Here is a 24,854-nt window from a genome sequence, read left to right as displayed (position 1 = left end):
AAGAAATGTTTTCTGGGTCATCTGGGCAAGGAGCACTGGCTGCTTCCCCTGCCATCTGAAGTTGGAGGCACCCAAGTCCACACACCAGGAATCCCCAAGTTCACTAACATCTGTCTAAAATTATAGCCTGGTTCTCTGAGCTGACACGGTGCAGAGCCCAGACTCTCTGATGGTCCCCGGGCTGTAATTTGTTAAAGATTTCACCACTTTGGGTCATGGAGGGTTGATGAAGGGGGATCAGTTAATCAAAACATACATGAAAGTTGCCATGAGGTTTCTGTACATAAGACCAGAAATGGAATGGGAGGTTGTGAAAAGCCAAAAACTCTGTGGACATTGCGGCCAATGAAATAGCAGGGATTGTGGTCTTTTTTGTTGTTCTTAGATGTGTGCAGGATGCCCCATGTGTGTAACAAATGTACTTCTGAGAAGTTGTAAGCTGCTTTAAAAAAAAAATCCTTGTGGATATATAACGTACAATCAGAAAAATGCATGCATGCCTCACTGGTAAAAATTTCACACCCAGGTAATTGTAGTGGGTTGAACAGGGACCCCCCAAAAGAGATGTCCTGCAGACTCTGTGAGTGTGTCTCATTTGGAATGGGGTCTTTGTTATTTAAGGATCTTGAGATGAGATCATCCTGGATTACCTGAGTGATCCCTAAATCCAGTGACAAGTGTCCTTATAAGAAATAGAAGAGGAGAAGAGGCCACGGAGCAGAAGGCCACAGAAAGATGGAGATGGAGATTGGAAAGATACAGCCACAAGGAACAGCTGGAGCCACCAGAAGCTGGAAAAGGCAAGGCACCGATTGTCCCCTAGAGCCTTCAGAGGGAACCTGTCCTTGCTGACACCTTGATTTCTGACTTCTGGCTTCCAGACTGAGAGAATAAATTTCTGTTGTGTTAAGCAAATCAAATTTGTAGTAATTTAATATGGAAACTAAAACAATAACCAATACCCAGATCAAGAAACAGGGTATTCATGCTTCATTCCTGTCTTCTCATCACCCCAAGATAACCACTGTCCTGACTTCTGACACCATAGATATAGGTTTTATGCCCCTGGAACTTAATTAAATGGAATCATATAGCATGTGGTCTTCTGTGTCAGACTTCTTCCACAAAGCACTGTATTTGTGAGATGTGTACTATTGTTGTGTGTTTGATCATTCCCATTACTGGGTTCCATGGGGTGAATGTGCCACAGTTTGCTTTTTCTTCTCCTTTTGGGGACATTTGAGTGTTTTCCTGTTTGGAGTTATTACAAATAGGGCTTTTATGAAACATATTGTATATTTTGCTGGATATATTCTCAGGAGTTGAATTATATGTTTCACTTTAGTAGATATTGCCAGTTTTCCAATTAATATAAAAAAATCCAATCATATTTGGGATCCTTTTGTTAAATGGAGAATCCAATGGTGAATTCAATAGCTGTTCTTTAATGTAGATCTTTTATAAGGTCCAGCTGTTGGACACAGGGTTTTCTTAAAACAAGACAAGTCCTACCTAAGCAAGTTCCTTAGGTAGGAACTCTGAATTCACAATGAGGAATGCTCCGTGTCTCAGAAGAACCTGTTACAGAGCTGGCAAGTGTTAGAGCACCCTGGTTTCTGGGAATCAGAGAGGCTGGGCTACTGACTGAATTCTAAATAGTCTTAATCCATCACTGGAAAGATGAATGGCCCAGCTGTAGTATTTTGCACCTCAAGCCCCAGAAACAAATTTGCAGTCTTTTAAGAGCTCCAGTTTCAACTCTCCTTTCCAGCGTTCAGGTTTCCATGTTCTATAACTTAGGAAGCAATCAAATGATATGCAGTCGTTCTAAATATCCTGCTTTGATAAGTATGTGGAAAAAGTACTGGTAGAGCAGAGTAAACTAGATTAAAATTCAGGGTCCCCAGCTGTCTAACGTGGAGGCTGTTTCTAATTTGCCTGATGCCTCTAGATCCTTGTGGAAACAGAGGAGCGTGGGTTTGACCTTGAAGTACTGAAATGGGGGTTGGAAAAGGGAGGGAGGTGTGGTGGCAGCAACCTAGCCATCATTGTAAAAGATGCCTGTTTTCTTACCACAACAGCAATGCATCTTCTTTGCAGACTGAGAAAAATACAGGTCTACCAGAAAATGCCCACAACCCTGACACCCAGAGTTAACCAGTCTTGAATGTTTTTGCATATACACTGCACGTATAAACCTTCCTTCCTGTGCAAACATTTATTTCTGCAGTTAACAAAATATTTATTGAATGCTTGCCATGTGCCAGTCCCTAGGGATAAAGCATGAATGAACCAGACTAAAGCCCCTGTCTGCATGGAGTACGTTGAACCTCTTTCCATGGCAAAGGATATCCTTATATAACTTTTATAGATTTATCAATGAACAAAACCTAAGCCCAACCTCTGCCCTTAAGAAGACTGCCATTATCAGCAGTTAGCCTGCTTGCCCTATCCCTAGGATCAATTTACTTTGTGTTAATTCAAATTGATTGTAGTAAGTCAAAATTTGGAAAATAAAAGAGCCTTTGTTGGAGCAAGACTTACCATTGGATGAATTTGCCCCAGCATCTTTTATTATACAAGTTGTACTTTGGCATCTTCTAGAAAATTTTTTTATCTTTCTCTTATTTATTTGCTCTTCCAGTTTTATTGAGATATAATTGACATACAACACTGTATACGTTTAAGGTGAATAGCATAATGATTTGACTTACGTATATTTTGAATATTTTCTGCTTCTTGAGGAATGGCCTTCACCTCCTTTAGACTCTTGAATTTCTAGAAGTGAGTATTTCCAGTGTATCCCAGGTTCATTAACCATGTCACACTCACTAAAGTTATTCTCAGTCTTGCTAGCTTTGGCATCTCTGACTATTATTTCTCAAGCTCTGTCCCCAAGGGAAAAAATAATAATCTTTGTTTCCAGGATAAAAGGGTTCCATGCTCAAATAAATTTGGGACATGGTAGGGTAAATAAAGTCACTATGTCTTATGATAAATGACTTTTCAGAACCTATACTACGCCCTGGAATAGTCTCTCTGGAAAAGAGATCTTCGTTTATTCATTTAACTACAATCTATTTATTGCACATCCATGTGCCAGGACCTGGGGTTACACTAGTGGAGAGGACAGACAGGTTCTCTCTTTTCACATTCTAAGTGGTTGAAACAGCTGCAGATACGTAAATCCATACATGAAATAAATAAGTAATTTCTGATAGTGATAAAAGCTCATAAAACAGTAAAACAAGATGACATGGTAGAGTGGAAATAGAGTGTTTTCACTTTGGGAAATATTGCTTTTGATAGATAACTGTAGTTTTGTGCATTTTACCTCTTCTTTCTGGCTTACCATTAGTTTTACTGTTACTCAGTATGTTTAAGATAACTGCGCCTCGGTCAGCTGCTATTTTAGCATGACTAGTTCACTGTTGGAAATACAGGCATGTATGACTCAATGCTGATGTTCTCAGTGACCAATAACGAGGCACTGGGCTGGAGTTAGGCTCAGAGCTGGTGGCCATTACCAGTTAATAGCTATAACAGATGCTGTTGGTGCCCTGCCCATGTTCCTTCATCTTTACCAATTCAATGCACATGGGCCTGACTTCTGACTTCTAGCACCTGCATTTCTTTGCTTGAAGATTTTTCTGGCCTATAGGTCATTTTGCTGCCCATGAAGCTAAGCTTCCCCGGAGCAGCCCAACCAATGACTGACAGGAGCTGGTGTATAAATACCCCAGCTCTCTCACCCTTTGGGGTGGGTAAATCTAAGGGGTGCATCTATGTGGTTTTGCAGGTTTCACCAATGCAGTTCAGCTCAGTTGCCCAGAATGGTAACTGGCTTGAAACATACCATTTATTGCTTGTCTTCCCTTCCCTGTATTACTTCCCCTTTCTCTTCACCTCCCAAATAAGCCACTTGCACTTGAGTTGTTTTCCAGCATCTGCTGCTGGGGGAACCCACACTAAGCACTATAGCCTGCGTCAGAATCAAATTTATGACCTTGAATTCCACTCTCAGTCATTAGTCTGATAGATGATGGGTCATGTCATTTAGCTGGTCAAGACAAATGAAAAAAGAGAAGACAATCTAATAACATCATCTACAACATGAAGGGGAAATCCACTCAACTCTAGAATGATGTAGCCCATTTTCAGTGGCTGTCTTGACCAATGCCTTGAGCAACTGTACATTGCACACTTGATACGTAATTGAATGTGAGTCAGCAGTTTATAACTACATGTTAGTCAACATAAACTCTGCTTTAAGAAAGTCAGAATGATGTCTTAGATAACAGCTGTCTACTTTCCGTTTAGACATTTGATTGAACTGGCACATCGTAATTCTGATTTTAAAAAAAAGTGATGGCTAAGTACGTCTGGATTTTAGCTCAGGTTGTTTTAGATAACCTGAAGATTAGACATTTCTCTCGCTTGGCATCCTGTTATACTAAAATAATGAGATAAAATAGAAAAAGTTTGACATTATTACTAATACAGTAGATCTTAATAATTAGTCACATTTCCTTTCTTGGAAAGGAAACATCTATCAAAAGTCAAATAGTGAAAGTTTATATTTTACTTCTTAGGCCTCAAGAAATGCTCATAAAAGATAAAATGGTTTATGGATTTAGACTGCAAACTTGAAATTGTAAAGACAGCATTGATGGGGATATAATTTTCTCAACCGGGAGGTTGACATCCTAGTATTGTCACCTAGATGGAATTCCAGAATATTACTTCCATTTTGACAACAAAATCACATTTTAAGAAACCTAGCCTATTTTAATAGTCTCATTTCTAGTGTTTTTGAAAAGCTGTCAGTTACTGTTTGTTGCTGTTCTTCAAATGTTTCTAGTACACTCTCCTTCTGGATGTACAGAGAACTGTGTTCATGGCTGGGTGAGGCCACATGACTAGTTCTGACCAATGAGCCTTAACTGGGATGACATATTGCCGCATTCAGCATTTGCTTGCTGGTGTAGGTCCTCCAAAGTTCTCTCTATTCCGCTTTTGTGTGGTGACCAGCAAAATTCAAGGTGGTGACTGCTCTGTCAGCCTGGGTCCCTGAGTGACAAGGAGGATCAGAGTAGCCCTCTTGACTTGCTTGAGCAAGAAGTAAACACTTTGGCTGTTTTGAGCCATGGAGATCTTGGGGTTCTTTGTTACCACAGCATAAAAGGCCAGTCCTGACGGATACAGCTATAGATGTAACATATACAGCAAATTATAGGGTGCAAAGTTTTAGCTAATTCTATAATGTTGTCGCAGTGACATTAATAAAGAGGTTTTTGTGGTTGCTTTTTAAAAAAACTGAACACATAAAATCAGCATTTAAAAGGTACCATAGAAATAAATGTTGTTGGATATGGGCAGTTGATTTGTATCGGCTATCTTTTATTTGATCATTTCCCATTCCTTATGCTTAGGATTTTGGAAATTCTGAAATACAGATGAATTTCTAGTGTTGCTGAGAATTGGATTCTGAGAAGAAAATGTTGCAGGAATTATAGAGAGCATTTTTGGAAGAGTGCCAAGCATAATACTTGTCCTTAGAGAAAAAAATGCCAGAGAGCACAACTTGAAATTTGGGGTCAGGTTGGAAAGGACAACTTTTCAAAACACCACCCCTCTAATAAACACTTTCATGAGGGAGACATTTCTCCTTTCCCTTCCCCATTATTTTTCTTCTCCATTTCCTCCTACTATTGAACTACAGATTCTTGTGTTCAGTAATTTCCCCATTAAATTATATGAAAAATATTTTCAGTCCTCTAACTGCATAACCAAATATGTAAGTTTTTAACTAGTTGCAAGAGGCATCTATGTCTCATTCATGGCTTTCTTTGAGTTGAGTCACTTAAGGTTATTGCTTGCTTGTCTGCTTGCTTGTCTTTGTAAAAAACCAAGTTAGGCTGGGTTCATTCGTGACAAGCATTACCCCAAACTTGAGTCTTGGTCTCCCCCTGTTTACAATGGAATTTCTGAGTCAGCCTTTGAATTCCAGTCTACTGAGATGCATGGAAAGCACTTGCTGTTCCCCTGTGGTTAAGCCCTCCTGAGAGTGTTAGGTGCAGTTAGTTCTAGAAAAAATGTTTTCACTTGTGTCAGACTTCTCAGATGGTTTTAACCCAGATTCATACATGTGATTGAAAGAGTTATCATTACTGCAAGAGGTTAGCAGAATTCTTTCTATTAAGAACAGATAAGAGAAGGTTGAGGCTGACAAGGTCAAAAATGAGTAAGTGGGTATTTTTTAAATTCCAAAGTACATACATAACCCACCCATATTTAGCGTAAGAAGTCTTCTTTCAACCTTCCCAATTCTGCCTCCTCTGCAGAGCTTACCACCATCACAAATGTGCCGTTTGGCGGGGGTGGGGTGAAGTATATATAGCTCAAGTGGTAGAGTGCATGCTTAGCATGCACAAGGTCCTACGTTCAATCCCTGGTACCTACATTAAAAAATAATAACAATTAAAATTAAACCTAATTACTTCCCCCTCCAGAATGTGCCATTCATCCTTTCAGACTTTATTCTGTGCATTTACAAACATGAGAATAAGACTGACTTAGGTTTTTTTAAAATATAAATGTCCACATAAGACATTATTAATAAACTTGCTTTTTCAAAATTTAATGTTTATAATGGGAGTCTGTGCAAGTACACTTACATCTACCACATTCTTTTTAGCAGCAGCTCATCAAGTAGATGAACAAAAATGTATTGTCTTAATGATGGACATTTAGGAAGTTTCCATTTTTTGCTATTACAAATAAGAAAAATCTGTTTCCATAAACTTATTTGTTAGTTTCTTTATGTCTTCATGCATATGTGTTATTTTCCCAGGATAGATTCCTAAGGTGGAATTACTAGTCCGATTTATGCACATCTTCAATTTTATAGACCTTGCCGTCTTGCCTTCCCAAAAAGCCGTATCACTTTATAGTCCTACCAACAGTGTTCCAAATTTCAGTGATTTTTTTTTCTAAGTTATTTCTTTTCCTTTTTTTTTTCTTTTTTTTTGGTGTCCCTGGGTGGGCTTGAATCTCAGTTATTTCTATTTCCTTCTCTTTCACCATATTTCCTAGCTATCTATCTATATAGCTGTCAGCTAAAATACAGGATGCCCAGTTAAATTTGAGCTACAGATAAACAAAATATAATTTTTTAGTATAAATATATAAATTATATAAATAGTTTTTAGTATAAATAGTCCCAGGCAAAACCTGGGACATACTAATACTAAAAAAAATATTTATTGTTTATCTGAAATTCAGATTTAATTGAGTGCCTTATATTTTTATTGGTTGAATCTGGCAGCTCTAGTTTACCTAATACCAGAGACAAGACCTCATTCACTCCTCAGGGAACTTACTTACCTTCTAGTGATGCAGAAGGACTGTTGGAAAACTCCCTCTGTTTTCCTTACTGTTGCCAGAGGCTTCTTTCTGAGGAGAACAGAATCTCTCCTTACAAAGATGAGCCTTTTGAATTCAGAATTTGCACCTCTTGGGGAGTGATGGACATGTTAGCTATCTTGATTGTGCTGGTGGATTCACTGGTGTATACATCTACCAAAATTCATCTAATTGTACACCTGAAATATGTGTAGTTTACTGTATAGGAATCATACCAGAATAAATGTTTGTTTTTAAAAAAAAAAAAAAAAGATGAAACTTTCCCTTCAAGGTCTGCCCGCTATGCTGGGCGCTAGGCTCATTTACCCATCACCAACAGCCATTCCCTCTTCAGCCCTACACATCCTCTCCCTCTCAGTACTTCTTTTTTTTTTTTTTTTTTAAATTGTGGTAGAAAACACACAACATGAATTTACCCTCTTAACAGTTTTTAAGTGTACAATTCAGTATTATTAACTTTATGCACATTGTTTTACAACAGATCTCTGGAACTTACTCATCTTGCATGACTAAAACTCTATTCACTCTCTGGTAACCCTGACGACCACCATTCTACATCTCTTTCTGTGAGTCTAGATTACTCTAGATGCCTTTTATAAGTGGAATTATGCAGTTCCTGTGTATTTTGTGATTGGCTTATTTCACTTAGCATAATGTCCTCAGGTTCAGCAAGCATGTGGCAGGATTTCCTTTTTTTGAAGCTGAATAATATTCCATTGTGTATATACACCACATTTTCTTTATTCATCCATTAATGGACAGATGCTTCCACATCTTGACTATTGTGAATAATGCTGCAATGAACATGGGTGTCAAATATCTCTTTGAGATTGTATTTTCAGCTCTTTTGGATGTATATGCAGAAGTAAGATTGCTTCTGGATATGGTAGTTTTCTTTTTAATTTTTTGAGGAACCTTACCTCTATCCTGTTTTCCATAGCAGCTGCACTATTTTACATTCCCACTGTAAGGGTTCCAGTTTCTCCACATCCTCATCAACACTTGTCATTTTATTATTTTTTTTCATAGTAGTGATTCTAAAGGGTGCGAGGTGATGTCTCATTGTGGTTTTGGTCTGCATTTCCCTAATGATTATTGATGTTGTGTACCTTTCCTCCCACCTTTACTTTTACATTGTCAACATTCTGGATAAATAATATGGCATATCCATACATTGGAATATTATTATTTCATACCATAAAAGTGTTGAACACTGATATATACTACAAGATGGCCAAACCTTGAAAATATCATGCTAAGTGAAAGAAGCCAGACAAGAAAGGCTACATACTATGTGATTCCATTTATAAGAAATGTCCAGAATGGGCATATCCATAAAGACAGAAAGCTGATTACTGGTTGTCGGGGGGGGGGGGGGGGGAGAATGGGAATTAAGTACTCCCGGGGATGGGATTTATTTTGGGAGTAATGAGAATGTTCTGAAATTTGACAGTAGTCTTGGTTACACAACCTTGTGTGTATATATAAAAAACTACTGAATTTCATACTTTAAAAGAATTTTATGATCTGTGATTTCTATCTCAATTAAAACACTCTTAACAGTTACATTTCATTCTCTAATCCTAATAATGTCTTTAGATTGTTTCTAAAATTGAACACCAATAAACAACATTTATGTGATTATTGCTGTGTAAACATTGCTCACTGCAGGTCCAGGTGCTAGGGTTACATGATCTTGCCTATGGGATCAGTGTGACAATGCAAGAACCAGCTGAAAAACAATATTTCATACGCTGTGAATTCTCTCTTCTGTGCTATCAACTACAGCTTTTTTGTTTTCCTTGAGTTCCTACTTATCTTTCTTTTTCATATGGACAAAAAATAACGTGCTTTCACCGTCTGCAATTAGCATGCTCGTGGCAACAGGAAGTCCCCTTACTTCTCAGAGTCACCCTCATCTTGTCCCAACCCGCCAGTCACTATCCTCACCCTTTCACTGCCCGGCTCAACATTTGATTGAATTTCTTGTCGTCTTCCCTTTTTTGTTCTCTTCCCTTATTTTGCAGCCTCTTGAATGGGTACACTGTCTTGGAAATTCCACAGAAGAAAGAATACGGGAGAGAGAAACTTTCTGAATCCTAACATGCCTGAAAATATCTGAATTTTGATCTTTTACTTCACCCGCGCCTCACTTTTCTCTTCTGTGCAAGGGGGGTGATCATAATCGCACCTACCTCAGAGTTATTAATGAGGATTAAGTGAGTTAGTGTGTGAAAAGCTGTTAGACAGTCTTTGGCACATGATAAATTTGTTCAGTAAACATTAGCCGTTAATGTTGTAATTGAAGCTTGTTAGATGTACCGTATCCTTCAGCACTCTGAAAACACCGTAAGGACTAACAGTAAAGCATGAAGATGAAAGTCTGTGTGATTAAATAGACAATCCTATTACCATAGTTGCACCGTAGGCTTATGAATTATTCCTTAGTGTTTTTCTTCTCTTCCTTCATAAAGTCATAATCAGTGTTTTAGGATTTATTTGTGCTTTTTTTTTTTTTTTTAAGTCACTAGGCTGTCTCAGCTCTCTGGATTTTTAGTAAAGTGCAGTCTCTTCCAGGAAATGGATTTAAATTGTAATGCAAATTTGGTTTAGATGTATGAAAGCAGTTTTGGAAAGTAACAGTGCGGGCTACTTAAGGAGTTTGGAAAATTTAGGACATTGAAGATTTAAGGAGTAAGTTGGCCCAGGTACAAAAGCAATAAAAAGTAAACCTATAGGGGCTGTCGAAGAGGATTTGGGGCGGCAATTAGGCTGTTGACAGTAAGTGACGTCTGCCATGGGGTAGCAGGTGCATCTGTCAATCCTGGCCTCACCTTAACACTTTCTCAAGAAGGAAGGTACAAAGTGCTTGAAGAGGCTCAGACAGGGAGACTGGGTCTGGTCTTGAGTACTTAGGGAAGGCGCCTGGGGAAGTTTGAGTGAGCTTAGTCAGATGATGTTAATTAGGCAAAAAGAAAGGTTGAGGGTACCATGCTTTCAAAGGCTTCTCGGACAAGGAGAGTAGGCTGGTGTATCTGACACGCAAAACTCTAAAGAAGAGGAGGGCCCCTGATCCAGCTATGGGAGGCAGCCCATTCATCAGGGCATCCAGCCTGGGCCATGCTGACTAGGGCTTCATTCCAAGAGCAGTTGAAGGGCTTTGTCTTGGGAAGTAACAAAAACAGATTTATAGTGAGAAGGAGACAGAGAGGGACAAAGGTGGATTCAAGCACTCCTCTTTGGAAGCTGTTATGGGGTCCAGAAGTGGTTGTATCTTTGACCAAGGGAACAGCTGTGGGATGGAGAGAATCAGTTGGAGGTGAGAGTTACTGGGAAATAAATCTCCAGGATGTGCTAGTGGGTGGAGTAGGGAGGCATCAAACATGACAGCTTGGATTTTCCCACTTGTAGAACTGGGTGGAAGGTGGTAGGAACTGGGAGAAATTATCACATACTGAACTGCCTCTCACAAATGAGTGTACTAAAGTTTAGCAAAGGTAAGGGACTCTGATTTGAAAGGGAAAGGGTTTCTGGGTAACTTCTTTGCAGCCCTTGCATTTTCTCTAATGAGTCTGTGGAACATCCTTCCCCAAAGGAATGGGGTCACTTGACCACTCTGTTGAGTCATTTTCATTTCCTTTTGTATCTGCCTGAAGTTTAGAGCAAATGAAAATATGACAACAAACAAAATATGTACAAACAAAACACAAAAACGCCACTCAGATCTTCCCATTTTCTCAGGTAGCTGCAAAACAGGTCTTATCTAAAGCAGCTGAAAAGGCACAGAGACAATAATTGCTTTGCTATTCCAGGGACTGGCAGCCACATGTGCAAAACTATTGAAGAATATGATTTCAACCTTCTGCTGAAAAGTTATAAGGAAATGGCTAAATCTCTCTAGATCCCATTCCTCCCTGGGGTAAAGGGACCTGGAAAACATATTTTAACAAAGGAATGTTTAATACATTTGAAATTTGAGTCATCTGTCTTTTTTTCTTGGTCAGTCTAGCTAAAGGTTTGTCAACTTTGTTGATCTTTCCAAAGCACCAACTTTTGGATTCATTGATTTTTTTTCCTGTTGCTTTTCTCTTCTCTATTTCACTGATTTTCACTCTAGTTTTTATTATTTCCTTCTTTCTACTTCTTTTAAGTTTAGTTTGTTCTTCTTCCCATGTCTTCAAGTGGAAGGTTAGGTTATTGATTTGAGATTTTTCTTGTTTTTTAATGAATTCATTTACAGCTATACATTTTTCTTTAGGCACTGCTTTAGCTGCATCTCATAATTGCTATGTTGTGTCTTAATTTTTATTCCTCTACAAGTAATTTCTAATTACCCTTGTGATTTCTTCTTTGACCCATTGGTTATTTAAGAGTGAGTTGTTTTAATTCCACCTATTTGTGAATTTCTCAAATTTCTAATTTCATTCCACTGTTGTCAGAGAACATACTTTGAATGAATTCAGTCCTTTAAAATTTATTGAAGTTTGTTTTATGGTCTAGCATTCTGTCTATCCTGGAGACTGTTCCTTCTGCACTGAAAAGAATGTATTCTGCTGTGTTGATTGGAGTGTTTTGTGGATATGTTAGGTCTAGTTGGTTTATGGTGTGCAAGTCTTTTGTTTGCTTGTTGATCTTCTGACTGTTTTATCTGTCCATTATTGAGAATGGGATTTTAAAGTCTCCAACTATTATAGTTTAATAATCGATTTCTCCTAACAATTCTGTCAGGTTTTGCTTTATGTATTTCAGGGCTCTCTTAGGTGCATACATGTTTATAATTGTATCTTCCTGATGGGTTGACCCTTTGGTCATTATAAATTGTCCCTCTTTATGTCTGGTAACATTTTTTTTGTTTTAAAGTCTACTTTTTTTGTTTTAAAGTCTACTTTTGTCTGATTTTAATACAGCCATTCCAGGTTTTTATGGCTACTGTTTGCATGATTTTTTTTTCCATCTGTACTTTCAACCTATTTGTAACTTTGAATCTAAATTCTCTTGTAGACAGCTTATAGTTAGATCTTGTTTTTTTTTTTTTAAGCAAGCCTGATTATCTCTACTTTTTTATTGGATTGCTTAATCAACTCACATTTAGTATTATTGATATAGTTGGATTTACATCTGCTAATTTACTTTTAGGTTTTCGCATCTCATGTCTTTTTGTTCTAGCTCCCTTTGTTGCTTTCTTTTGCATTGAGTATTTCCTAGTGTAGCATTTACATTATTTTAATGATTTTAAAGAACTTTTTAAAAAGTTATTTTCTTAGTAGTCGCTCTTATGCTTACCATATATATATATAGCATAATTTATCAGAATCTATTCAGATTTATATTAACTTAATTCCAGTGAGACATAGAAGACATTCTTCATAGAGACATTTGGAGAAACTGAGAGAAGAAAAGAGAGTATATATTTATAGAGTTTGTTATACTAACCTACTTATTTACTGTTTCTGGCTATCTTCATTGGTGTCTCTGGATATGAGTTATAATACTTATCACTATTTCCTTACTCTGGAAGTGCACACCTCCTCCATGCTGTTATTGTCAAATATACTATATTTCTATATGTTACAGACCCAACAGTTCAATTCTATACATATTGTTTTATAATGTTGCTTTTTAAAGTCAGTTCAGATAAGAAAGGAGAAGAAATATGCGTTTATACTATTTTTAAAATTACATAAATACCTTTACTGGCACTCTGTCTTTTCATGTGGATTTGAATTGCTATCTGGGGCTGCTTGTGATATTTGAAGTGCCATTTATATTCTCCCACCTATTTCCTTTTTAAAAACAAAAACCAAAATAATACATGACAAAAAGGGAAATTTTCTTCAGCCACTCTATTTTTTTCCCCATCAATTCTGTAATGTAAATGCTATTATATGACACTATTAACCTTAAAACATAGCAGTCACCTTGCTGTGGTCAAATTGTAATAATTCTGCCTAATAAAACTGAAAAAGAAAAAAAAAATTAAACATAGTCACCATGCTGTGTTTCCCTACCTGTCTGAATGCTTGATTTTCCCTAAAAAGAGACAACAATGGCTAAAAGTTGTCAGCCTGTGCATACCATACCTGATGTCCATGCACAAGACCAGAGGCTAGAACTGTGCTGAAACAGTAAAAACAGGATTGTAATAACCGTCTACAGCTTACAAGTAAAAAAAAAGGAGAGAGTTTTAATTGCTGTGATTATTTTGCCAAGCTGGTGTTTTGTTTTGTTTTGTTCCTACCCTCTGATGACAGTAAGTTATGTTTTGTTGTGCTTTTGTTTAATTTTGTTTTGATTATAAAAGTGGTCCATGCTCATTGAGAATATGTAGAAAATTCATTAAAAAAAGAAAAAGAAAAAGAAATTCTACAACCAGAGATAACTACTCTTAATATTTTGGAGAGCCTTTTCTCTCACTCTCTTTCTCTCTCAAATGTATATACGTTTATATGTACATATCATATTTAAATGGCATCCAAATTTGGATTTAGGGTGCTTTAAACCTAAGAGTTATATAATAGTCATGTTCCCATCTGTATACCTTGCCTCTGATCACAGCTTTGCCTGTATCACTTAGAATTTAATACATACTGTTCCTATTGCTATTTTTCTCTTTTTTGTTTGTAACTGTAGGTTCAATTTCCACTATAACTAAAAGTTTGTCAAAAAATTCTTTTAAATTTCCAAATGTTGGGGTTTTGATTTAGATATCTGATATTTTTAAGTGAGATCATTTGGGGGTGAGGGAAGAGGTGACAATGAGTCCTATATATAGTTTCGTCTTGGAATTTGTTTATGTTTTTATTGTGGTCTACTATATAATTAGTTTTTATCAATGTTCCATGAGCACATAAAAAGAAAACATAGACTATATTATCATGAATCAAAATCACTTCTTTTTGTTTATTGTCTGCTAAATCTTTAATCATCCTTTTATTATGACCATTTCTGTCTCATTTTGTTTTAGTTCTGTCTCTTGAAAGCAAAATGTCACTGGGTTTTTTTTTTTTTTCAACTCAATATGAAAGTTATCTCCTTTTAATATGGAAGTGTAATATCTTTATCATTATAACTAATAGTATGATCTTATTTCATCTTATTTTATTTTTACTTTTCCTTTAACATCTGCTGTATGCTATATGCACTGTATCTTCTCTAGTGATTTGAAAATTCACATCCTGTTTTAATTCTTCCTTTAAGTTTTGCAAAAGCATCTCAACCATTGCTTTTTCTGAGTATCAAGGTCAAGGTAATCAGAATTTGGAGCAACACTTTTTGTCTCCCCTCCCCTTCCTCTTTATGTTCTTTCAAGCCACTTCCACCTACAATAATATTTGGAACTCAGGATGTTATTAATACTTTTTTTGCATTATATATTATACTTAAAATGTATTCTTTTCAGTCAGTATTTCATATTTACAATGATTATTTGGATATAACAATTTTGCTGGTTTCAATGTACACTACCAGATCTTTCCTATCTTGATTTACTCTATCTTTTTTTTTAATTGCCATAGAGTTGATTTATAATGCTATGTTAGTTGCTGGTGTACAGAATAATGATTCAGTTATTGATTCATTTTCATTATAGGTTATTACAAGATACTGAATGTAGTTCCCTGTGCTGTACATTAGGTCATTGTTGTTTATCTGTTTTATATATAGTAGTTTGTATCTGCTAATTTCAAACTCTGAATTAATCTCCCCGCCTTTCCCCTTTGGTAACCCTAAGTTTGTTTTCTATGTGACTTACGCTATCTTGAGCTCTTAATTTTGGTACTTCTTAGACAGCTAGAGGAGCTCGTCAAGCAGTAGTTTCTAAGAACACTTGCAGGGGATGTGTTTAAGCCTTCGCGTGTAGCCTTTTCACACAAGTGCCAGCTGGGCCATGTGTAAAATTTTGGAGTAACTCTTTTCTTCACAAATTCGTTTGCTGATGTTTCTTTGTATTCTGGCCAGCACCACCACCTCTGTACCCAGATTGCACTAGAGCTTCTGTCATGGCTTTTTGGCGGTCCACTTTGTCCAGTTGGTGGCCCTCTGGCATTACCCCATCCTTGAAGCCCCTCGCCTGCCCTCATGGGCACTGGACTGATCTCAGTCCTGTTCTGTTCCTCTCCTTCCTCCCTTAAATCATCATGCTTGGGAGATAAGACTGTGTGCCAGGTAGATTAATTAGTGATACTGAAAGTTAACTTTATTATGGGCAAGTACATACATCCTATTTAGCTGGCTTTTACCAATTGAAAAATGTCAGTGTATTTTAATGTGAAGAGAAAGTCCTGAAGAAAAGATAAACAGAAAAAGATGAAGTAAGATTTTACACAGATTTTCAGATTAGGCGATGCTAAAGATTTATAGGAGTTTTATGAATATACAGTCTCCCTGTAGGTTTATGACATTGTTTTGTCTAAAGCATTGCTTTAATCATGGATTTCAGTCTTTGGAAGAAGATGTGGTGGTGGCCCTCGTGGGCTGGGGAAAGCAGTAGTTTCTTCCATTTTAATTGGCTTTTAGGACAAAAGCTTACAAATTCTGCAAACGTGTTATCACACAAGCTGAAAACTATTTTTTTTCCATTTAAATAAATTGTTTGCAATTTAAAAGACAGAGTAAATTCAGAACAGGAACTGGTTATTGCTGTTGTCTTATATAGATAATCAAAATTCAATTCAACAAACATACTCTGAATACTTATGTGTAATGCACTAAGGTAAACAAAAATTTTTTAAATTCTTATTCAGTAATTGAGAATTGGCTAAATTATGTCCATACAAGGAGATATTTTATACAGCCATTAGTAATTTTTGAAGATACTCTAAAGATATGAGAAAAGGGAGGGTATATCTCAGTGGTAGAGCATGTGCTTAGCATTCATGAGGTCCTGGGTTCAATCCCTAGTCCCTCCATTAAAAATAAATAAATAAATAAACCTAATTACCTCCCTCCCCCAAAAGATATGGGAAATGCTGAAAATATGTTCAGTTAGAAAAAGCACTTTACAAAGTGATGCATTCAGTATAATTTCTAATTTAGCTTAACAACCTTTCGAAAGACTAAAAAGATGTACCTAAATGTTACTATTGTTTATTTCTGAGTGAGAAAAAAAAAACTTTTTCCATATTCTAATTTTTCTATAATGAAAACAAATCAATGTAATAAACAACCAGATGATAGTATGGTTTTGTTGATTTTGTTGTGGCTTTTTAAGGATATAGCCCAGCTCTGTAAGACTATAGGGAATGGGTACAATCATTCCCACTTCAGGGATCTATTTTGACCTCTCAGGAAAGTTGGGATGGAAGCTGGGCCCTGAATGGAGAGCAGAACATGAATAGGCAGATACGCAGAAAGAAAAACACACACGCCAAGCAGAAGGGCCCACTGAGAACGTGCCCGACCTTGCAGCAGCACAACAAATGAACTCGGTGGCTGGACCAGACAGGATGGGTGGGGAGAAGGTCAGGGCTGAGCTGGAGAGGACCTTGAAACTTTAATAAGGAGTCCAGATTTTGCTCTCCACACTGGGGAGAAGCACAGAAGGTTTTTAATTTGGGATGAGAAAATCAGATCAGGGGTAGATCTGTGCTCTAGACAGGAGCTTCTGGAAGGGGGTAGGCTGAATGGAAGGCAGGAGACCAGAGGTAGGGGAACACTTAGGAGGCGTGCTCCTGGCTTCTCCTGTTTCTTTGGCTAAGCCTTCTCAGTTGTGTTCTCCAGTTTTTTTTCCCTCCGTCTTCTCCTTAATTGTTGGGTGCTCCTGAGTCCTGCCTACCATCCCTGTTACTCCTTGGCTATACTGTCCTTCAGAATGCTGTCCATTTCAGTGGTCCAGCCTGGGTCTCTTTCGTGGACTCCAAACCAGTATGTGTTTAATTATGTCCAGGTCACCTTCACCTAGCTGTTTCCTGACTGCTCAGCCTCACTGAAACTTCTACCTTCCTTCCAAAGTCTGCTTCTTCTCCTCCTCTCTTGAACCCCTGAACATAGTCTCCATTCTCCTATCCTACAAGTTACCCAAGCCAGAAACTTCAAAAGAAACAAAACATGCAAAAGAACAAGTATTGTCTGATCCACTTAGATGAGGTACTTAAGCAAATTCATAGAGACAGAAAGTAGAATGATGGTTGCCTGGAGCTAGGGAGTTAGTGTTTCATGGGTGAAGAGTTTTTGTTGTTTGGGATGATGAAAAAGTTCTGGTGATGGTTGCACCATGGTGTGACAGTAATTAATGCCATTGAATGGTATACTTAAAAATGGTTAAAATGGTAAATTTTATGTTATATATCTTTTATCAGAATTTAAGAATTAAAAAAAAAAGCCACCTGTTCAACTTGGTTTGAACCAGTTTCTCCTAGACTTACTAGACTCTCTGATCAAAAGGGGAAAAAAAGTCTTAAAAGTATAACGTATGTTCATATCCTCTAGGTGTAAGAGGAGCACACTTGGGGGAATAGTCCCACCTATTTGGGGGCAAGGCAGGGGAATTAAGTCTTTGTTTCCTCACACTGTGCTTGGAACTCTGCATTTCCTTCAGAAATATTAGAAATGGTGGTTGGGCTTTTATTTAGGAAAATTATGGGTCAGTTAGTCTTCCACAGACTGACCTAATGATGTTATTTCCATGGGAGCTTTAAAACACTCTAGCCTGAAAAGGAAATTCTAGAACACAATCCACTCAGATTGGAGGCAGGCTTAACTTCAACAGCTCTAAGTACGCAATCTTCTCACATTATGCAGAGGTTTGCAAATTACTTTGAAAAGACAGGAGGTTCTGCCTATTTGGAGTAATTTCCACCCTCTCCTCTCTGGGCCCCCTTCTGATAACCTTCTGTCCTGCATAGATGCTGAGGCTTCTGCTTTGGTTACCTGTCTGAGTTCTTGTTTCAGGAGCCTATCTCATGCCCCAAGCCCTGCACAACTCAAGAGGGTTGCAGTGCACAACCTGTGTGGCTGCCATTGCTCGTAAAGACACTCAGGCTTCTTCCTTATTCTATCTACCATCCTCCCCAGAAATTGGAATCCTGCCTTAAAATTTCATCATAGGGTCATCTTTAACATACAAACTTGTTTTTTTAGTTGAAAAGTATATGCCCTTTATTAAAAACTTCAAACCCTACATAAGTACATTTCTCACAATCCTCTCTTAGGTAATCACCATTAACAATTGACTATACAATTAAAAAAATTTTTCCCCGTTCGTATAATAGTACACGTGTGTGCACTTTACTGAAACTCCTGCTATACCTACTGTTTGCAGCTTACTTTTTTTTATTTTCATTTAACTATGCATCTGGGGCATCTTTCCATTTTGGCAAGTAGAGATCTATTTCATGATTTGGTGGCTATATTGATGTACCTTTATTTATCTTACTGGTCCCATTGATAGACAACCGGCTTTCTTCTAACTTTTTGCTATTGCATATAACATAGCCATGAATAATCTGAAGCATATAAATCTTTGCACAATTGCAAAAGAACTTCTCTACGATAAATTCCTAGGTAGAGTAGCTAGGTCAAATGGTATAAACAACTTAATTTTAATAGACAAGATCATATTTCTGAAGATGATTGCCAGATCATCTTCCTAAAGGGTTTAACCACTTTGCTCTCCCACCACAGTGTGTTCAAGAGTCTTCCTCCCACCTCGCCAACACTGGCTAGCCTTCTTCATCTTTACTAATCTGATAGGTAAAATGCTTTAGTTTGCAATAAAAATATTTTTACATGTCTTCCCATTTCAAAACTCTGGAGTGATACTGCCAATACTTAAGGTCGAACATTTTTCATTTGTTCATCGGCTATGTATATTTCCTTGAATTCTTCCCCGGGGTTCCTTCTACTTGATTATGCACTTTACTTCCTCATTCCTGTGCTCTACCTGCCAGCGTGGGAAATCCATTCCCTCCCTTCAGACCCCCATGCTGACTACCACTTCCTGTCTCAGAGCTGGAGAGGGTGATGTCCGGGCCAGGACTTGTGGTGGGAAAGGCCTGGGAGTCCCGGCTGCTCCACTTATTTGTGTGACTTTTGATAATTTTTCTAACTTCTCTACACCCCAGTTTCTTCATTTGGAAACTGAGGTGGTAATTTTATCTACAACAAAGGGTTGCCTTCAAGATTAAATGGGATAATTGTTATGTAAATCACTTAGCCCTTGCTTTGTACATTGTGAAAGTTTGGGAAACGCTATTGTCATTATTGCTATAATTATAAGTGTACTCTGTTTGCTAACTTATGCAGTATCAATATTGAGATGGTGGAGGATATGGAGGAAGCCCTTAAAAAGGGAGCTATGCTAGAACATTTACTGTGTTCTCACATCTTCTCCATTCCCATAATTGTCCTGGGGCTCAAACATTAATGAGGCAGCTTGGCTACAAATATAACACTTTCCGGTAGTACTCTGCTTGTGCACATCTGTTCTCTCTCTTTATTGTAACTGAGTTACATGTAATCGGAGATCACAAACTAATGTGGCTAAATGTAGCTCACCAATTTCTCATGTTCATACAGTGTTGTGAGTTGTTGTTGCCGTGTTTTCATTTGAGCCACCATTTAGAAATTAGGATGTTCATATGAAATCTAGATTTCCAGCTTTTCTTGAGTAATAGGAAATGTTGGCAAGCATCCACTAGAGCCAGCTCACTGCTGCCCCCTTTAGACGGGGTGTGGGTTCTCCAGGTTTCCATGCCCTGCCTCCTTTCTTCCCCTCTCCCGGTTCCCATGCAGCTGGTTATCATTTGTAGTTCATCATCACACTTGCTTTGTTTTCCTTAAAGTAGAAGAATATATCCTGGTACCCATGTCTCTGCTAAAAGTGGGAAACTAAGACAAAAGTATTAAAGTGAACATATTTTTACATGTAAGTGAAGGATCGTCCCACGAGTTTAATTTGTTCATTTTAGCCACTGGCTTCATTCATTAGCCCAACCTGCCCCTGGACGCAATGGAGATATGACTCATGTGTGAATCAGGTTGTTAAGCTAAATTAGAATTATACTGAGTCCAGTGGTTCTCAACCTTAACCTGAAAGTTTGAAAAAATACAGAGGCCTAGGTGTTGGGGTGTTCTACCCGCTGCCCGCTTCTCCCACAAAAAGCAGAAGAACTTTTTTGGATGGATCAAAAGGAGAAACGTTTACTGGATTTATGCCTAGGGACATGACCTGTCTTTCTTGGCATGCTGCTTCTTAGGGTCCCCAGGTTTCCCCATAAAACTGAGGATTCTGTGTCCCAGCATTCTCCAGCTTTGGGGCTGTCCTGCCCAGGAAGGCCAGGTGGGCAAATGAGACCAGCCGTGCCTTCGTTCTCATGGAGGAGAGAACTACTTCTGTTCTTTTCCTTGGTGTGTTCCTTTCTTTGGCCTGCCCACCCTTAATTCTCAAAGTAATAAGACAGAGGGGGTCAAGCTTTGGCTGCGGACTTGGAGACAGTGAAGCCAGGCTGCCTGCATGGCTCTAAGCCCCCGGGATAGCTCTCCCTGAGCAGCAGGGCTCACCAGTTCCAGGTAGAGGTACCACTCACTGGGCCTGGAGCCCATGGGGGTGTTGAGGCCAGAGCTAGTGTGAGTACTGCCTCAGCTAGAGCAGCCTCTTGGGCAGTTTCCCCCTAAAATGTGGCTTAGCATGGCCAGTTGAGGACCTGTGTGGCTAGGCCCCGGTGGCAGATCCCTCCTCAAATCTCAGCATCACAGCGCTGACCCTTCCTGGCTTCCCACAGGCACAAATGGATCCGAGGGCTCCATACTGTGTTTCCAGGCAGCCTGTGCTTCCTTTATATATTTATACTTATGCATTTACAAGTATTTCTATTTTATCATCATTTTTTGTTTATATATCTATTTCCTTTACTAGAATCTAAACTCCTTGGTTGCAGGGACTGTAATTTACCATTTTAATATACTTGGTGCCCAGGATATAACTGATGTTTAAAAAATATTCTCTAATGGATTTAAATTTTAATAATTTTATTGACTCTTTTGCCATTTGAAAAGTTGTTTTCTAGGTGCTATGGGAACACAAAAGGTTTAAAATGTAGTTTATATTCTGAAGGAGCTTGTTACCTAGTTTGGGAGATAAGCTCAATCATTCTTTCATTCATTCATTCATTTGACATATACTAAGTATCTAAGTTCCAAACAGCTTGGCACTTGGGATATGACAATATCGAGGTGTATACTCCACTATCAAGTGGCTTCCAGTTAGTAGGAGAGAGGGACATAAAATGATATAAACTGAGCATGACATAATGTGATGAGTGCAATGATATGATTTCTAACAATTGTTAAAAATGTGGAGTAGAGGGTTGGGTATAGCTCAGTGGTAGAGCGGATTCTTAGCATGCATAAGATCCTGGGTTCAATTCTCAGTACCTCCATTAAAAAAAAAAAAGGAGTAAAAAATAAACAGCTGAAAACAGTAATGGAAGAACTAGCACAGAACAGCGCACAACTTGGTTGTCATTAAAAGTACAGCCCAGGAAGAGATAGACTGGGATTTCAAAACTGTAGAATAGATAAGCAAGATTATACTGTACAGCACAGGGAAATATATACAAGATCTTACTGTAGCTCAGAGAAAAAAATGTGACAATGAATATATACATGTACATGTATAACTGAAATATTGTGCTCTACACTGGAATTTGACACAACACTTTAAAATGATTATAAATCAATAAAAAAAGTTAAAAAAAAAAAAAAAGAAGTACAGCCCAGCTTTCCTAGGAGCCACTAAGTAGACATTAAGAAGTCTGTGGAGATAGGGTCTCCTTTGAAGTCAGTGGTTCATGGCGCACATCAGTACAACAAAGTTCCAGGGAAGGGCCACATTAAAAAAAACAAAACCTGTCCAGCTCTGTTTGACCTCGTGTTTCCCACATTTCTGTGACTATGAAGGGCTTTTCTTCCCTCTATTTAAAATCCTATGGAACTGTCATTTCTTAAGTCATTTGGGGAAATGCTGGTGTAGATACCATCTGTGGTTAAATAGCTAGTGGCTGTTAACATTTTGGGGGGACAGTGACCTTTTGAGAAGTTGACAGTGGGGGGAATTGTACACAATCCATGCATTCCTAGAAGCCCATCCAAGACCCCTCTCCATAGTCAGGAAAAGAAAAGAAGGGAGCAAATCCCAGGTAGGAGGGATCTGTGTGGGCAGAGACAAAAGAGGCTGAAAAGTTGGGTCCTGTTTAGCGCCTAGCACATGAGGCAGACATCGATGATGTAGAGAGGTGGGGGACCACAAAGGAGTTGGAAACAGCCAACGATGATGCAAGGGCTGAGGTGGCTGGCATAGAATTGCCAGCCCTTAACGACCAATTGCCTGTCAAGGTTAAGGGAGATGCCAGGCTGGGGATGACTCTACTCACAGAGACGGAGTCAGAGAAGGATTATTCACAGAAACAGCAAAGTCACGGAGCTGAAACCTTCCACACGTCAAAACCTACGTTACTATCACGTTGAAATGCTCCAACTCGCCTTTATTAACTAGTGCTGAGTCTCCCAACTGAAAAATTCACTTTCAGAATTGGACTTGCCATCTAACTGGACATCCTACCTTGAACAGTTAAAAATCTGATTGGTCTGACTTCTAATTTTAGAAGGAATCAGGCTGACCTTCATTGTGCTGTTGCTCACTGGAGCCCGTTACCTGGGTGACTAGATTTACAATATGTCAGTATGCAAATACCATCTGCCCAAGAGGAGGAAGGAAGGCCTTCCTCCTCTGGGGGTTGTCAGCAGTTCTGGAAATGTCTTCCTCTGGGAATAGGGAGGAGGCTGGCCAAAGAGAAGGCAAACCAGGAAAGATGTGATTTTTTTCCATTTTAGAGTCTTTTCCTCACTCTAGGAGTGAGGAAAGGAGTTTGTGGTTTGCCTTATGGACGATCCTCTAAGGTAGATCACTAGGGATATACATGCAGGTCTTGGATTTTACATTCCTTGTCAGAGAGGGAGCTAAAAGGGTAGCATACATCACTTTCAGTTTATCACAGAACACTTAATTCGGATCATTGCAATAGCTTAATGAAGCCTTGGAATATGCAATTTTTGTTTTCCATGATGCCTTTAGGAATCTAATTTTGGTTAAGAGTGTATGAACAGTTAGGGAGCCCGCTGCCTTTTTCAAAAGCAGAAGGGTAGATAGAAGCGGATATTCCACCTCATTTTCCCACACATCAGGCTGACTGGAGAAGCTGAAGGGATTTCTCCCCCAGAACATCTATATTCAGCTCCTGTCCTGCATATAGTTTCAGGCTAAGGTTTAGCATCACATTTGGAAACATTCAAATCTGAAGGCAGGCAGGCAAGTTCTTCTGTTCCTTTTCGTGAAATAACTGTCACATCAGCTGTCAGCTGCAGGAATGGCTTCCACCCACGTGTTTTGTGAGTCCAAATTAGATGGACTCATTAATTTTAATTTTTACTTTAAAATCTTGAGGACTTGTATGGGTGGGTGTGCTTCCTTTAATTTCTGTGTGTCAGAATTTGTGTAGGAGGAGGTGATTCCAGGAGCAGGGCCGAGAACCTTGGGCTCTTAGTGTCTAATTTTGTCCCCCCGGTAACATCCCCTGTGACCTCTTCTCGGCTTGCTCTCGTTGGCACTGCCGACTCCCACCTCTGTAAAAAAAAATTCCTGATATCAACCTAAAACTGTCGGCAGCATAAAAGAGTGAAGAAAGCCACTTTGCTTCCCAGGGTGCTTTCACGCAGCCTCATACATAAATAGCCTTTTATTGGGATGTCAAGCAAGTAACTGAGGAGATTCATGCCAGAAACAGGGGAGGGTAGATCCTGGATCTCAAATCCCAGCTCTGCTACTTTCTAGCTGGGTGATGTTGGGCAAGTTACTCAACTTCTCTGTGCACCAATTTCTTCATTTGTAAAATGGGACTAAAAATACTACCTACCCCATAATGTTGTTGTGAGAATTAGATAAGTGTAAATGCTTTAGGACCATGCCGACCCTGGAAAAGTTAGCACTGAGTGGCAGCTTGCATTATTACTTCCGTGATGCATTTTCAGGTGTCCTAGGAAGTAATGAGGTTTTGCTGTGAGCAAGTAAATGTTCAGGATTTGTTTGCAGGCTGTGACTTCCCCTTTCCTTCTTAACAGGCTGGTGCCTCTCCACAAGGAGGGTAAGGCTCATTTTCCACAGGATGCCCGTGCTAGCCACCATTTCTAACCCCTCACACACTCTCCACATGTGTCGTATGATTAGTACATTTGGATGTGCTATCTTAGCTCCTGATTGTAATGTCCAGTTTAGCTCTTTGTTGTCCCCACAGAGTCACGAAAAGACACCACAAGGCTGGGTAGTTCTATCCAGGGTATCTGCTCACTGGATGGTCCCAGGTGTCAAGTACCCGAACAAGCAAGGCCGCCCTTGTCCCATGGGTGGCTTTTCAAGTCACCTATCTGACTTTCTTGTT

The 24,854-nt window shown here is 38.7% G+C and overlaps 1 protein-coding gene across 1 annotated transcript in view; it reads left to right on the top strand.

The window, feature by feature from the left end:
• The window catches only part of PITPNC1 (phosphatidylinositol transfer protein cytoplasmic 1), a 211,709-nt gene that overhangs the window by 68,702 nt on the left and 118,153 nt on the right, over positions 1-24,854 (top strand). The window lies entirely within an intron of this gene.

The sequence above is a fragment of the Camelus bactrianus genome, chromosome 16 (genome assembly GCF_048773025.1).
Source record: "Camelus bactrianus isolate YW-2024 breed Bactrian camel chromosome 16, ASM4877302v1, whole genome shotgun sequence".
In the NCBI taxonomy this organism is placed as follows: Eukaryota; Metazoa; Chordata; class Mammalia; order Artiodactyla; family Camelidae; genus Camelus; species Camelus bactrianus.
This window is presented reverse-complemented; position numbering and strand designations above follow the sequence as displayed.